This window comes from Typopeltis vanoorti, chromosome 12 (assembly GCF_054136105.1).
Source record: "Typopeltis vanoorti isolate ZY-2024b chromosome 12, IOZ_Tvanoo_1.0, whole genome shotgun sequence".
Classification (NCBI taxonomy): Eukaryota; Metazoa; Arthropoda; class Arachnida; order Uropygi; family Thelyphonidae; genus Typopeltis; species Typopeltis vanoorti.
Window position 1 is genome coordinate 107,539,924 of NC_143560.1, and position 15,608 is coordinate 107,555,531.

The 15,608-nt window shown below is 35.5% G+C and overlaps 1 protein-coding gene across 4 annotated transcripts in view; it reads right to left on the bottom strand.

Moving 5' to 3' along the window:
* Window positions 1-15,608, bottom strand: part of Cc2d2a (Coiled-coil and C2 domain containing 2A) — a 518,960-nt gene that overhangs the window by 237,598 nt on the left and 265,754 nt on the right. The gene's annotated exons all lie outside the window — the stretch shown is intronic.

The following is a 15,608-nucleotide window of genomic DNA, read 5'->3' on the forward strand; positions in this document are numbered from 1 at the left end:
ACTGAGTTTTTGAAGATTTTAGTTAGGCTAGTGAGACTTTTGTTGCTGTTTTCTGTCTTAATGGCCAGAAAACAGTAACAAATTCTGGATGAATTGATCTTCAGTTCTGGAATGAACTGAAGTGATAGCCAAACAGAGACAGTCAGAAAGTTGCAGGTAGTTCCTCTGTTTCATTTTAAGCACAGTCATGGCAAAAAATGCAGTTTAATAAAGATATGTGGTGAAAAAACAAAGAAGAAATCTCAGTGCTATTTCATGTAAATTTGGATATTCGTTTTTCATTCTTATCCAAAATGTCAAATTACTCATAGAATTAAAAGTACTTTCCAGTCCTTTGTCTAATGAAAATTCAATAAGTCAAATAGTTTCTTTATGTTCAATAAAGGGGTTCGCAATCCATATATTTTGCCTTTGGGGATTCTCATATTCAGGATAATACTTTTCAAATGACAACAACAACATCTTCAAGTGGGCTGCAATAATATCTGAAACTGAATTCTGTGAATAGAAATCATCTGCTTCCATAATATATCTGACTATGACTGAAACGTACACTATACTTCATTATTTCTTTCTGCAATCATATTAAGCCAGAGTTTGAGTTTCTTTTTGAATGATTCAATCTTGTTCCAAGCATTAAATGTTGTTGTATCTGGACCTTGAAATTTTAAATTCAACTTGTTTATGTAAGAAAATATGTTGCTGAGATATGCCAGCCTGGCTACCCATTTCTTATCCTGGAAATAATGGGACAGCTCACTTTTCTTATCAATTAGAAACTGCTCAACTTCCTTTTGGAGTTCATATAACCTCTTGAGAACTTTACCATGGAATAGTCAATGAACTTCTGAATAGAAAAGAAGATTTTGATGATCAGAGCCCATTTCATCGCACAATGCTTTTAACAGTCTTGTATTTAAAGCACTGTTTTTTTATATAATTAATAATTTTAACAGATTGAGACAGGACTTCATTAAGCTCAGGTGCCATTTTTTTGGAGGCCAGGTTTTTGCCTATGAATGTAGCAATGCATTGACAATGAGTTATTGCCTGTCATATCCTTAATTTTACTGACTAAACCTGAATTTCTACCTAAAAAAGGCAGCACCCAGTACAAAACTCTAATGCAATTTTTCCATTTGAGACCTCTCTCTTCAATGAAACCATTTAAAACTTTAAAAATTTCACTGCCGGTAGTATGCATAGGTAATTCAGAAACACTTAAAATGTCTTCCTTCATTTCACTTTCATCATGGCCAATACATCGTACATACATAAGTAAAATACTGTTCTGAATATCTGTAGATTCATCCAGTTGTAATGCAAACAATTTAGATTTTTTAATTGTTTCAATGAGTTGCATTTCTGTATCTTCTGCCATATCAAATATCCACATTTCAACTGCATCATTCGAAAATGGGATGTCTTTCATTTTACTTGCCATAGACTGGTCTAATACTTCATTACAAGCAGCAATAAAAGAAGGCTTAATGAGTTCTTTGCCAATGGAATATGTTTTTTTACATTTAACTATCCGTAATTATATTAAATAGGATGCCATCAGAAGTGGAGTGTCAGTGGTTGAAGCTTGAGAAATAATTTTCTTTTCTATTTTAAAGAAATATACTGTTTGGGAAGTGTGTCAAATGAAATGACACATCAGTGGCTAAATAGCTGTCGTACTTACCAGTAAATGCAGACTTTTTCTTCTGTGTGCTGGTAATTTCCCCTCCTTTTGTACATCATAGAGATAGCTTTGTAGGCTTGAGGTGGATGAATCACTATTTGTTGTGTCACAAACATCTTCATTTGATGTTAAGAGATTTCTTAACACCAAAATTCCTTATCTTTTATTCATATTAAAATTTAAATCTGTAGGCCTATTACTTTTAAAAAATCATGGTACTCTGGTTTCAAAACAAGCACTTACACACTGCAATGTGAACTTGCAAAGAAACAGTATTCAGTATTACTAGATTTGAAAACCGGATACAGACTGCCTTGATCTTCAATTTCAGTGGAAAAATTTTCTTTATATTTCCTTGCTGATTGGTCACTGACATTTGCAACACAGATGTTATTTCGTTCAATTTTGAGAACAGAGGATATGCTGCCCGTTGTTGTAATCAGCTTGCAGGTAATTTTATGACTGGTCATAAACAGTGGTATTCCCTTTTCGAATGTTGAAAGATTTCGATCTCTGAAAATTCCCAATCACTCATGAATACTTCCATGTTTAAAAATATGCAGCTTGGTCACTAACATTTGCTACACAGATGTTATTTACACGTTCTGGATCTGAGCTTTTCGACACATTCACGAATATTATTCTCCTCAGAATATTTCCACTATAAAATATTTATTCAAAAATGCTTAGAAAACTAAAGTGACACATTCCAGGAAAACCTCTCGTTTCCTGGTATAATGCCAGGGCCAGGTAGTTGAGAAATACTGGTATAGAGGCTAGAGTAGAGAATGTTGGTCATCATGTTGGAGGCTTAATGGATTTTTTACAACACTCGAAAAAGGATTAAAATAGAATTTAATACTTCCTATATTTCGTCCTAGTCACTAGGACATCTACGGGGATTACAAAAACAACTAATGTAACATGCACACAAATATCATACAATACTAAGCCCAACCACGTGGGTGACACTAAAGTCCTATCTATCACCCTCTAAGGGCAGTGGTAGGTGGCTGGAATGTAAGGTGGGACCTCTGGTGATGAGTGTTTCCCAAATCTTCGGAAGCTTAATGCAACCGTATTTATTAAGATTTGGTTGGTTTCTGAGAGCTGCTGCTACTTCTAAGAAAAGTCTCTCTTTCTTGAATTTGCTGTGGTGGAGCATGGTGGTTTTCTTCCATGATACCCTGTGGGTAGTGTCCAAAACATGTTCAGCCAAGCCTGAATGACCATAGTTGTGTTTACAGATGTAAGACTTGTGTTCCTCCAGGTGGATGGATGCTGATCTGCCTGTCTGTCCAAAGTACGCCAGCTTACAGGAACAGGGTACTTTGTAAACTCCAGGCAGAGAGAGAGGAGGGAGCTGATCTTTCGTAGAACGGATAAGGGTAGCAAGTTTGCGGTGGGGCTTATATGCTGTGTGTAGGTTGTACTTTTTTAGAATCTTGGCTATTTTTTCGGATGTGCCACGGATGTAGGGTATGGTGATGGCATTTTTAAAATCTTGTTGACGAGAAGGATGGGGAATGGGGGAGGAACTGATTATTTTTTTGATGCTGTGATCGCTGTAGCCATTGGAGAGGAAAGTGCTGTGTATGTGGTTAAGCTCAGTAGTGAGGGCGGCTCCACTGGAACAAAGATTGTGGGCTCTCTTGGTAAGAGTTTAAATAATGCCATATTGTTGAGAGGGGTGGTGGTGGGGGGAGAGTTTGTGAATGTATCTGCCTGTGTGTGTGGGTTTTCTGTATACAGTGAAGACAAGTGTATCATTAGGCAGGCGTGTGACTAAGGTGTCTAGGAAGGGTAAACAATTGTTCTTTTTCTTTTCCATAGTAAACTGGATTCTTGGAGATGTAGGCTATTGAGATGACTGAGGAAGGAGTCTAACGTGTCTGGGCCATGAGGCCAAATAGAGAACACATCATCTACATATCTTAGCCAGATTGAAGGTTTGAGTGGGGCTGAGTCTATGGCTAGTTTTTCGAAATCTTCCATATAGAAATTGGCAAGGGGGAGGTGAGAGGAGGGAACCCATGGTGGTTCCCTCTATCTGCTTGTAGATTTTGTTCTTCCAAGAGAAATACCCAGAGTTAATGGCAAAGGAAAAGAGATCTAAGATGTCAGAAGTTTAGGCAACTAATTTGCCTAAACATTTCACAATCAATGTTATCTTAGATAACATTGATTGTGAAATGTTTAGGCAAATTAGTTGGGCATGTAAAAAGAAGTGATCCTGGTGGAAAACTTTAACACGTTCGCTGCCACGCTACTTCGGCATAGTCTGTTCCTGTACACCGAGCAATTTCACTTCTTCAAGGTCAGTACGGTAATCTCGTTGCTGGCGGTAAGCGTCATACGAGTATACTTGTAGTTTGCTTGTGCAGAGCATATACCATCTATGAGTATACACAGTTTTGCTGCTAGCTCCACAAGCCAAGCATTTTCATTTCTTCAAGGTCAGTACGGTAATCTCGTTACCAGCGGTAAGCATCATACGAGTATACTTGTAGCTGGCTTGTGTAGCTCATATACCAACTACAAGCATACTCGTAGTTGGCAGCGAACGTGTTAATTATAGGATTATAGAATGGAAGGGGATAGTATATGGGAACAAGGAGAGTGAGTTTGTTAAATTTCTGAGAGATATATATCTTGAGCAGCATGTGACAGAAGCAACTCTAAGTTTTAGAGTAAATTTGATGATATCTTCACAAGATGTGGTAGATAAGGAGGTATTAACACTGCCATAGTCAGTGGGAGTGATCATGAGGTACCTGTTTGGGAAGTGGTGGTGAAACAAGAAAAGGTTACAATCAAAAAAAGATGTATGTGGAATTATAAGGTGGGTAATTATGAGAAGTTCTGTAGTCAACTAGCATCAATACACTGAATGGATAAGCTATACAGAAAAGATGGTGACAGTGCATGGGAATTCATAAGGCAATATCTGACACAATGTATAACTGCATACCAAGAGTTAAGCAAGTAAATAGAGTAACCATGAATGAATGAACAGTGAATTCAAGCAAGCTCTGTTGGAAAAGAAATGTTATGGAGGAGATACAGGAGAGATCAGATAATGATCAGATCAATGAAGAGTATAAAGTGTTGGCTAGAAAGGTAACAAGCATGGTAAAGAAAGAAAAGGTCCAGTATGATAGGAGATTGGTGGATCAGGCCAAGGTTAAATCAAGGGCATCCTTCTGCTATATGGCAAACAAATGGAAGAATAATTATGGCAGGTTAACACTGGTGAATAATCATGTAGCAAAGTGATTATCGCAAGGATACAGTGTAATTATTGCACTTCATTAGTGTACATCATACCATTGTAAATGATGCCGTGCAATATGTAGAAGGGAGACAAGTATTAAGAGAATTGGAAGTGAAATAATGAGAGGTATGTCAGGTGTTGATTAGGTTAGATCAGTGTTTCTCAACGTTTTTTGGATCATGCCCCACCTCAACGTCTCAAAGATTTTGATGCCCCCGCTAGCATAATAGTCAGCTAAGTTCTGAAAAAGTATAATATAAATATGTATAAATATGTACATTTTCAAATTTCCCCAAAAATATTCAAATCGCCCCCCTTTGGGGTGTATGCCCCACATTGAGAAACACTTGGTTAGATGTTAATAAGGATGTGGGGAATGGACAACATATCACCAAATATTTCTAAGGAATGTGCACAATAGTTAGCAATGTCCATGACCCAGTTATTTATTGAAAGTCTTGCAGTGGGTAAGGTTCCTAAGGAGTGGAAAAAAGGCAAATGGTACCATTCTACAAGCATGGTTCTAGGGCAGAAGTTTCCAGTTGCAGACCAGTCTTCAACACCTTTGCTACAACTCTGTAAACAGTAGTTGTAGCAAAGGTGTTGAAGAGACTGGTTAGGAATAGAATACAGGATTGGGTTGATGAACATAGTATTCTTTATGATGATCAGCATGGATGTGTAAAAGGTAGGTCTTGTTTTAGCAATTTATTTGCATTTTATGATAAGGTAACAAGTGTTTAGATAAGAGAGAATCACATACAGTGATATTCTTGGACTTTTTAAAAGTCTCTGACAGATTACCACACGATACATCACGTACAAGCTACAGAGGAGGAATGGATAGTATATTAGTTAAGTGGATTAGAGATTGGCTCTCTGAATGATACCAGCAAGTTGCATATGATGGAGCAGTGTCTCAAAAAAAGGAGGGTAATCAGTGGCATGCCCCAGGGTCTGTTCTTGGGCCTTGTTGTTTAATTTGTTTGTAAATGATCTATCGTGTGGATTGACCGAGGATCATCAGTTGTCTGCTGATGATGCAAAACTGGGGAGAACAATAAAGAGCACTGCTGATATGAATTGCTTCAGTAAGATTTGAATAGACTTCTGGCTTGGACAAATGAGTGGGGGTATAGTTTTAATATTAAAGTGGAAGGTGTTGTATTTTGGAGTACAGAAATATAAGGCTGTGTACTACATTGATAACACTATACTGTAGGAAGTGGATACATTCAAGAATGTGGGAGTGACTGTTGACAGTAGAATGAAGTTCAGGTGGCATATTGCAAGTGTTACAAAGACTGCACATCATACTGCTGGAATTGAGGACATGTGAAAAAAGCTTAACAGTTCAATGTTAGTAAATGTAAAGGCATGCACTCTGGTGTGATGAGATATCGCAAGGTCATATTATATTGGCGAGATTATACTAGAATTAACTGATCAAAGGATGTTGAAGCTTTAGTAGATACGAAGTTAAAGTTCAAAGGCCATAATGCAAATATTGCAGGTACAAATTGTGATGATAACTGCAATTCTGAAACGAACATTCATATGTAAAGATAAGGAAGTAATTTTGTCTCTTTACAATGCCTTGATATGACCTCACTTGGACTACTATGCACAGGTCTGGTCTCCAGGTTTTCTGCAGTGATACTGATACAGCTGAGAGTGTGTTAAAAGTGATATTGGAATACACAAGAAAGAGGGGTGTTATGATTGAGATCTACAAACTTCTGAAAGAATCATGCAGGATACCAGTGTATGGAATTTTTCATTTTATGGAGGCTGGGTAGAGGACAAAGGACATCCACAGATGTTGAGAATGAATGCAGTGAAGGAGGAGGTGAGATTTCTCTCAGAATGGTGCATCATTGGAATGGATTGCTATTGGAGACAGTGCAGGAAGGAAGTGTGAAAGAATTGAAGAAAGTATGACAGTTGATGCATATCGTCCTTATCGTCTGAGCAATTGAGGTGTAGGCTTTTTATATCCTGTTCCTGCTCTGCAAATGAAGTCGATCTTTCCATCTTAATCTTGGACCTTCCTGTAGGTTTATATTCTAGTGCTAGTTTAGGAATACTATTGTTATTCATCCTTTCTATGTGGTGTAGACAATTTTGCTGGTAATCTTCTATTTCTTGTATGATTTTTTTGTATCTAATCATTCTCTTATTTCTGTGTTTTTCTTTTTATCTAATCTAGTGAATCCCAGGAGAGGTCTTAGAAACTTCATCTGTGCTGCTTCCAATCTTTGTCTGTTTCTTTGTTTTAAAATCCAATTTTTACTTCCAAATTTGAGAGATATTTTAGAGGTCATATATATATATATATATATCTGATCCTGTGACTTCCTCTCTTTGAGAGTGTTGCAGCTAATTACTAGGGAGATAGTGATGCAAGGTGGTTTCCTGTTGCCTTCCTTGCGTATTTTTTATGACTGTAGCCTGAGTGTTCACGGGTCCGGTTCGCCTGCTTGTGGGATGAAAAACCCCAGATAAACTGGGGGGAAAACCCTGCTGTCCATGGCCAAGACCGGCTAACTTGGCTATGGCTGAGGAAGATACTTAAGCTTCTCACATCGTCGACAGGAATCAAACCTAAGACACTCCTTCTCCAGGCATACAGTTGCGAAGCACAAAGCCACTCTGCTAACCACAAGGATTCATATATATATATATAGAGAGAGAGAGAGAGAGGTTATGTAATCTTAATTGAGTTTTTTTAATCATTTGTTTTCCAAAATTTCTTTTAATTATGCCATTCATTCTATTGTAAAATTGTAGTCTTGCTTCCAATTGTGAATCAGTATTGCATTGCAAGATTTTATTTCCTAAGTATTTGAATTCTGTAACTTGTTCTATTATTTTATTAAGTACTTCTGACTTTTTGAATGGTGTTTCCACACATTGCCATAGCATTTGTTTTTGTTTTTCAGAATTTTTTTTTGCTATTTCAGTTACATAGTTAGTTGAAATTTGGAGTTTATCTTCTGAATTTGAAATTAGTACTTGATCATTTGCATAAAGTATTGTATTAACTGTATATTATTTGTTAGTTTAATTCCATCTTTGACAGTTGTTTTCCATTCTTTTAGGATTCTGTTTATATAAATGTTGAATAGGATTGGGGATAAGCCAAAGCCTGTCTTAGATCTTTATGTATAGTTGTATATTGGTTCTGATAATGTTCCATCTGCAAATTTGATGCAAATTTTTGTTTCTCTGTATAGACTTTTTATTGCTTTAATTAATTGAGGAGGTATTTTATCATCTTGTAATATTTTTCAGTGTAGATTTCTGTTCAAGTTATCATATGCGTTTTCGTAGTCAATAAATAGAAGAGAAGTGAGCAGGTTAAATTCTTTTCTTTTTCTATGATCTGTTGTATTGCGAAAGAAGCATCTGTGCATCCTCTCCCTCTTCTAAAACCACACTGTTCTTCTAAATAATTTTCTGTATATTTAATTAGTCTGTTCTTTAAGATATTTGCATATAGTTTAGATGCTGATATTAAGAAAGTAATGCCTCTGTAATTTCCACATTTGTCCTTGGAACAAATGTGGAAATTTTGTGAATATTTATTACTATTCCAGTTTCCCAATCTTTTGAGATCTTTTGATATTTCCAGATATTATTGAAGAGTTTAAGTAGGTTTTCTTTTAAGTTATTGTCTGCATATTTAAAGAGCGCAACACATATTCCATCCAGCCCAGGCTTTTTCTATTTCTTGAGTTTTTAAATTCTTTCATTATTATTTCTTCTATACTTTCCTGCATATTGATATCTTCAATTTTGTGAGTTTTGTCATTGTTTTCTATTTCTTGTTTTTCATTCCCCAATATTTTATAGTGTTCTATCCAATCCTCTTTGGAAATTAGATTATTTCTTAATTGGTCATTTTCTGCTGTTTGTAGTTGGCTGAAAATTTTAAAACCTATTCTTTGTGGTCCAGTGATATCCTGCTCTAATGATTTAACATATTTACTCCAATCTTCTCTGTATATACTTCTGGAAAGCTTTCTAACTTCAGTCCATAGTTTCTTATATGGCATATAGTCAGCAGTGTTTTTGCTCTGCAGACAGATTTTAAAAGCCTATTTTTTCCTTTCAATTACTTCCTTTAAGTCATCATTCCAAGTTCTGAGCCATTTCTTGTTTTTCCTTGATTTGTATCCTATACTTTCTTCTGCTGCTTTTAGTATGGTTTCCTTTATATTTTTCCAGTCTGTTTCAATATTGTTTGCTTTATTTTATCTCTTATTCTGCTTGTATATAAGTTTCTATATATAAGTTCTATATAAGTTTTTATATACTCTCCTGTTCTAGGAGGTGAATTTTAAACTGTTTATTAGATTTTGGTTTGTTATCTTTATTTTTCTTTTGAAGTATGTGGTTCTTTTTATGAATTCAAATCTGCTTGCAACTACATGTGATTACTATCAATTTCACTCCCTCTAAAAACTCTTGTATCCTTGATATTATTTAGTTTGTTGTTAATAATAATGTAATCTATTATTGATTTAGTTCCTCTTGCTTCTCCTGTGTACTTATGTATATTTTTATGTCTGAAGAAAGTATTGCTGATTTTTAGATTGTTAAATATGCAGAAGTCGCTTCCAAAGTAAAATTCCACTGTTATTGATTACTGATTCTCCCTCTGATCCAATGCATCCTGATATTGAGTTACTTTCCACTCTAGCATTGAAATCTCCCATCAAGATTGTTGCTTCATTTTTATTTGTTTCATCAATACATTCCTGAAGTTTTCCATAAAATTCTTCTGTTTCTTCCTCTTTTCATTTACAGGTGCATATCTACATCTGTATCTACAGGTGCATAAATTTATATCTACAGGTGCATAAATTCCAAAATGTTGAATGTCTGATTCATAATTTTCATTCTAACCTTGATTATTCTGTCTGATACTGTTTCAGATTAAGTATAATCCAAAATTTTGTTTTTCCATTTTTTATTAATCCAAATTGCAAACCCAGATTAAGCCTATTTGTCTTCTGGAACACCAGAGAAGATCATTACATAATCTTCCAGAATTTGAGAGAAATCCCTTCTTTTTCTTTTTTGTCTCTATTACTGCTGTCATTACTGCTATATCAATGTTTCTATTTTTCAGTTCTCTCTTTAGCTTGTCAATTTTGTGTGCGATTCCATGGAAATTCCAAGTAGCTATTTTTAATTTTTCAAAGAGAAATCCCAGTCCATTAGCCAGGTCAATTCCGATTAAATCCATCCTATTTTTCTTCTTCGGAGCTTTGCGAGTAATTGTAAATTTCCCCTGGATAGACTAAAAACCTTTCGCAGGGTAAGTTCAGTGGTGGGGCTGCCACCTTAAGGCCTCCACACCTGCCTTTTGGGAGAGAAAGCAGACTCCCACTGTGTGAGATGAAAAAACATAGTATAATAGGAAAGATTCATCCCTAGCCCTCGACTACTCTAATAGCATTGGGGGAATGGAGCAAGAAAAACAAGAAAGAAAGAAAGAAGAGTACGGACTAGTATACAGATAATATACAGATGTATATTACATGAAGTAAGGCACGGTCCAGCATCAGGTACCTCGTATTCACCGCTTCTGTACTCACTAAAGTGAGCCCTTGAGGGAATATGGCTTCTCTTAATAATAATAAGTTCACTAAGTAATTAGGGCATCCATAATAGGTGATGCACAGCAGTGTTTCTCTACTGTTGTAGGAAATATATAAGTTACATATTTAGATATGTAGTTAAATATGTAAGCTAGTTACTTATTAATGAGAATAAATAGACTAATGAGGAAATCAAATGATAATTAGATTAAGATGAATACACAAAATTGTAGAGCAGTAGACTGCACGTTGGTCACAATATTATATCTCAAATTGTTTAACGTAATAGAATATATATCTATGAAGTCTTCTAACAGGGATTTGCTACTGTACAAAATAAACTTATATGGAACTTAAATCATCTAGTTCATTATCTTTCCTCCTCTTTTTCTACTGTCAAAGGGACTGATAAAACTGTATTAATATCTCTGGATGACATCTTAATAGAGAAGAGATAAATCCAAAGGTCTAGATTTTGTCATTACACTTTAAACAGAGGCAGTTAGTTATGGATTTTTCTCCTTGCAACAGATAAATGTTTACATAATATTCTTATGTTATGTTTTATGGAACGTATGTTAAACGATAAATGTTTACAATAGATAAATAAAAGACATACACACAACAGATAAATGTTTACATAATATTCCTATGTTTTGTTTTATGGAATATATTTTTACGAAACTTTCATAGTTTCTGCATTCGGCTTTGAAATAATGCAGGATCTAATATCCACTTTACTTATATAATTCCTATAATTTTCAAGCAGCAAAAATTCTCTGAAAGTCTAAATTTCCATCACCTAATTGGTTTCATCCAGAACTGCAAGACATTCTTGTCCTTAAAGAGAAACTAATTTTTGTTATGAAAAAAATGATGAACAACTGAGTCAAGACAAAAAACAATACTATGGAAAATTTACTTAAATTCCACGACTACACCACTAATCATCCTATTTCTAATGAACAAATTCTAGGTTAAACAACTAAATAACTCGCTGATTGTATTGCAAATTAGAATGAAGAAACCAAAAAGAATCTCAATACTATCATGGCCATTCTCCTGGATTGTAAAATCTCCCCAAAATCCATAAACCAGATGTTCCATTATGACCTATAATTGACTGCATAGATTTGCCTTGTTACAAAGTCACAAATAATATGTCTAATTTACTAACATTCTCCAGGCTAATCCATATCCTATGTCAAAAACAGTCTCTAATTTAAAGAAAAAATCTTCAAGCTCTGACTTAGGCCAAATGACCTCTTTATCATCATGGCCACCACCCTCCTCGATTGTATGATTTCCCCAAAATCCATAAACCAGATGTTCTACGAGGGTGGTCTGAAAATTTCTCGGCCTCGACCATATGCGGCAGCACTATCGGCACAATTTTTTTCTTCTAAGTTGGTACATCTGTCATAAGCATCCATGTGAAACTGCAAGTCATTCAATCAAGTGGTTTGTTTTATACAGCTCTCTGAAGCAAAGTGTTGTCTGTATCGCTTGAAATGGATAAAATTGAGTATATTCTTTGTAAAAGAAGGTCTAATGCCAAAAGAAATTCATTCAAAGTTCATAAAAGTTTATGGGCGCTCTTCTCCTTTGTTTTGTTTTCGACAATTAAGAAATGGGCTGTACCAGCCTTCAAAATGATCCACGTGAAGGACATCCAAAAAGAGTAACACAACCATAAATCATTGATCAAGTGCACGATATGGTATTGGATGACTGGCAAGTCAAAGTGCGTGAAATTGCTGAGACTATAGGCATTTCAAAAGAACATATAGGACATATTTTGCAAGAAGAATTGTAAATGAAAAGCTTTGTGCAAGATGGGTGCCGCGCTTGCTCACAGCAGATCTAAAATGCACTCATATGAAAATCTTTGAACAGTACTTGGAGCGTTTTAACAAGAATAAAACTGATTTTGTGCATTTATTTATTAGTATGGATGAGACTTGGATTCACCATTACACACCAGAATCCAAACAGCAGCCAAAACAGTGGAGAGAAGCCAGTTATTCAGCGCCAAACAACACAAAGTCGGTTCCATCAGCCGGAAAGGTCATCGCATCGGTGTTTTGGGATGCTAAAAGCATTTTGTTTATTAATTATCTTGAAAAGAGTAAAACAATAACTGGGGAATATTATTCCTATCTTTTAACCAGACTAGGTGAAAAAATTCGTGAGAAAAGATCCGGTTTGCAGAAGAAAATAATCATCTTTCATCAGGACAATGCACCTGTCCACAAAGGTGTTTTGGCAATGGGAAACTTAAAGGATCTGCACTATGAATTTTTGGAACATCCACCCTATTCACCAGATTTGGCTCCCTCTGACTTCTATCTCTTCCCAAAACTAAAACACTTCCTCGCTGGTCAGCATTTTTCTTCAAATCAAGAGGTGATTGCAGCTGTAGAGGGGCATTGTGCAGATCTTACTGAGAACCACTACAGTGACAGGATAATGACATGGAGCATCACTGGAATTAATGTATTAGTCTTAAGGGAGATTATGTTGAAAAATAAAAATAATTTGGAAATTATAAATTGGTTTTTTCATTGTTAGGCTGAGAACTTTTCAGACCACACTCATATTATGACCTGTTGTTGACTGCTCAAGCTACTTCGCTTTCTAGAGCAATTTTTACTCAAATAGAAAGCATGGGTAATCCTCTTCTTTCCCTCACTTCTTTGTTATATCTATCCCGGCCTCTTAATAAGTATAGATAAAAAAAAAAGAAAATCAGCTAATGCCTTTTCATTCCCTATAGGGAGTAAGCAAGGCCTGTTTTAATCCTATCTAGCTTTTGCAGACTGGTTGAGCAGTTCAACCTCCACCGATAGCCAATCAGAGATAGCTGGCCCAAGACTATCACTAATTATAAGGATGATATCCTATTAGGGTTGATACCTAACTCTTAGGATATGTTCTGGTCTGAAATAGTGTGGGTTGTATGGTCGATTTTCTTGAACTTGTGGGACGAAAAACCCGAGTTTACAGGAGGAAAAAAACACATTTTCTGCCCCAGAGAGTGGCTAACTCAAAACTGGTTGAAGAAAGGCTTAGAAAACGTGTCTCCAGTCGGTGATTAGACTTGAACCTATCACTATCTTTGGGCAGCCTAGCACAGAGAATATCTTTGCAGTATGGCAAAGTTCCAAGTCTGAACTTTACGATGGTCTCACAAAAATCAATAATGTTCATTCTTCCATACAATTTATTCTTGAAACTGAAAAGGATAAATGCATTTCATTCTATGCCATGCTTCTGGTTCCTCAACCAGGTAGAATCCTTCAGTTTTCTGCCTTTAGAAAGAAAACCCATGCATGGATTTTATATCATCCTTGTCAAAAATTAGACATCATTACATTTCCTATTCATGCAATTTCCTCTCTGTGCTCTACTGAGACATTACTAACACAATAAATGCATTTTATCAAAACACCTTGTCTAACAGCTTCATTATGGAGTTTCTCTGTCACCAGTCTCCTAAGAAGTCAACTGTATCACCATCCCATACATCCAAGTATGGGATGGTGATACATCCCATACATCCAAATTAAGTAATTGGGAGATTCTAAATGAATCTCCAAATTACTTAATTCCTTTAAAAAAATAAAAATAAAATTCCATAAAAAATTTCAAAAAGTAACACACTGATTAGTAAGACTAAAAAACAAAAGTTTGTGTTGGAACTGTTACAGGAAGAAAGTATTAAAATACTAAATCGTGTTAAAGATACCAGTAATTTTATAACCTTGGTTTTAATCCTTTTTCCCAAGTAAGCAAACAGACAAGTCAAGTTTGTGCCTAAACGTAGTTCAAGACTTATGTTGGTGGTGGTGCAACACCAAGGCAACTCATGGTAAAGATGGATTAAGTTCTGATCACTTTCCTTAGTATTTCCCATAAATGTAAAACACATCTCCTAGGAAATGTATGATGTTATACATTATGGGTGGGGGTCACTACCCAGACCAGTTCAACCTTTATTGAGGTCTCATCAGTGAGTAGGCAGACCCTGAAATGCCAAGGTAATACAGAGCTTATCAATTTTACCTATGCAAGTTGCCACAAGGTGCTTTGACCTTATTAATTAAGAATTAATCTCCGGAGGAGAGAAAACCAAGGTTATAAAATTACTTGGTATCTTTAACATATATTATACCCAAGGTAAAAAACTTTTCACGTCTTTCTCTCATCTGGAGATTCTTAATTAATAAGGTCAAAGCACCTTGTGGCAACTTGCATAGGTAAAATTGATAAGCTCTGTATTACCTTGGCATTTCAGCGACCGCCTACTCATTGATGAGACCTCAATGAAGGTTGAAACTGGTCTGGGTAGTGACCCCCACCCATAATGTATAACATCATACATCTCCTAGGAGATGTGTTTTACATTTATGGGAAATACTAAGGAAAGTGATCAGAACTTAATCCATCTTTACCACGAGTTACCTTGGTGTTGCACCACCACCATAAGTCTTGAACTACGTTCAGGCGCAAACTTGACTTACTTGTCTGTTTGCTTACTTGGGGAAAAAGGATTAAAACCAAGGTTATAAAATTACTTGGTATCTTTAACATATATTATACCCAAGGTAAAAAACTTTTCACAAAATACTAAATCAATGACAAATGGAAGAGCATTTTAACAAAAACAGTACTGAATCAAAGCTGGGAAATATTTAAAAATAATGTTAAACAAGCAGGCATATGTAGCTTTAGGAGAGAAAACAGTTAAAAGGAAGACGCAGACTCCATGGTATGCAGAGGAAAATGGGAGCAAGGATATATAAATCAGTTACTGAGATTATGAACTTTCTTTCTGGTAGAGGAAGAGTAATAGTGGATCTGAGAAAATTTTAAATTTTAATTTTGTAGTTTTTAATTGCTTTTAGTTTAATTTCCTCTGCCTCCCCATACACACTACAGTACTTGAACCACAGCATTTATTTCATGTCAATTTGGTGTAATATAAGGTAAATGAAACAAAATGAAACCAAAACTATCCTTCAAAATACTCTCAATC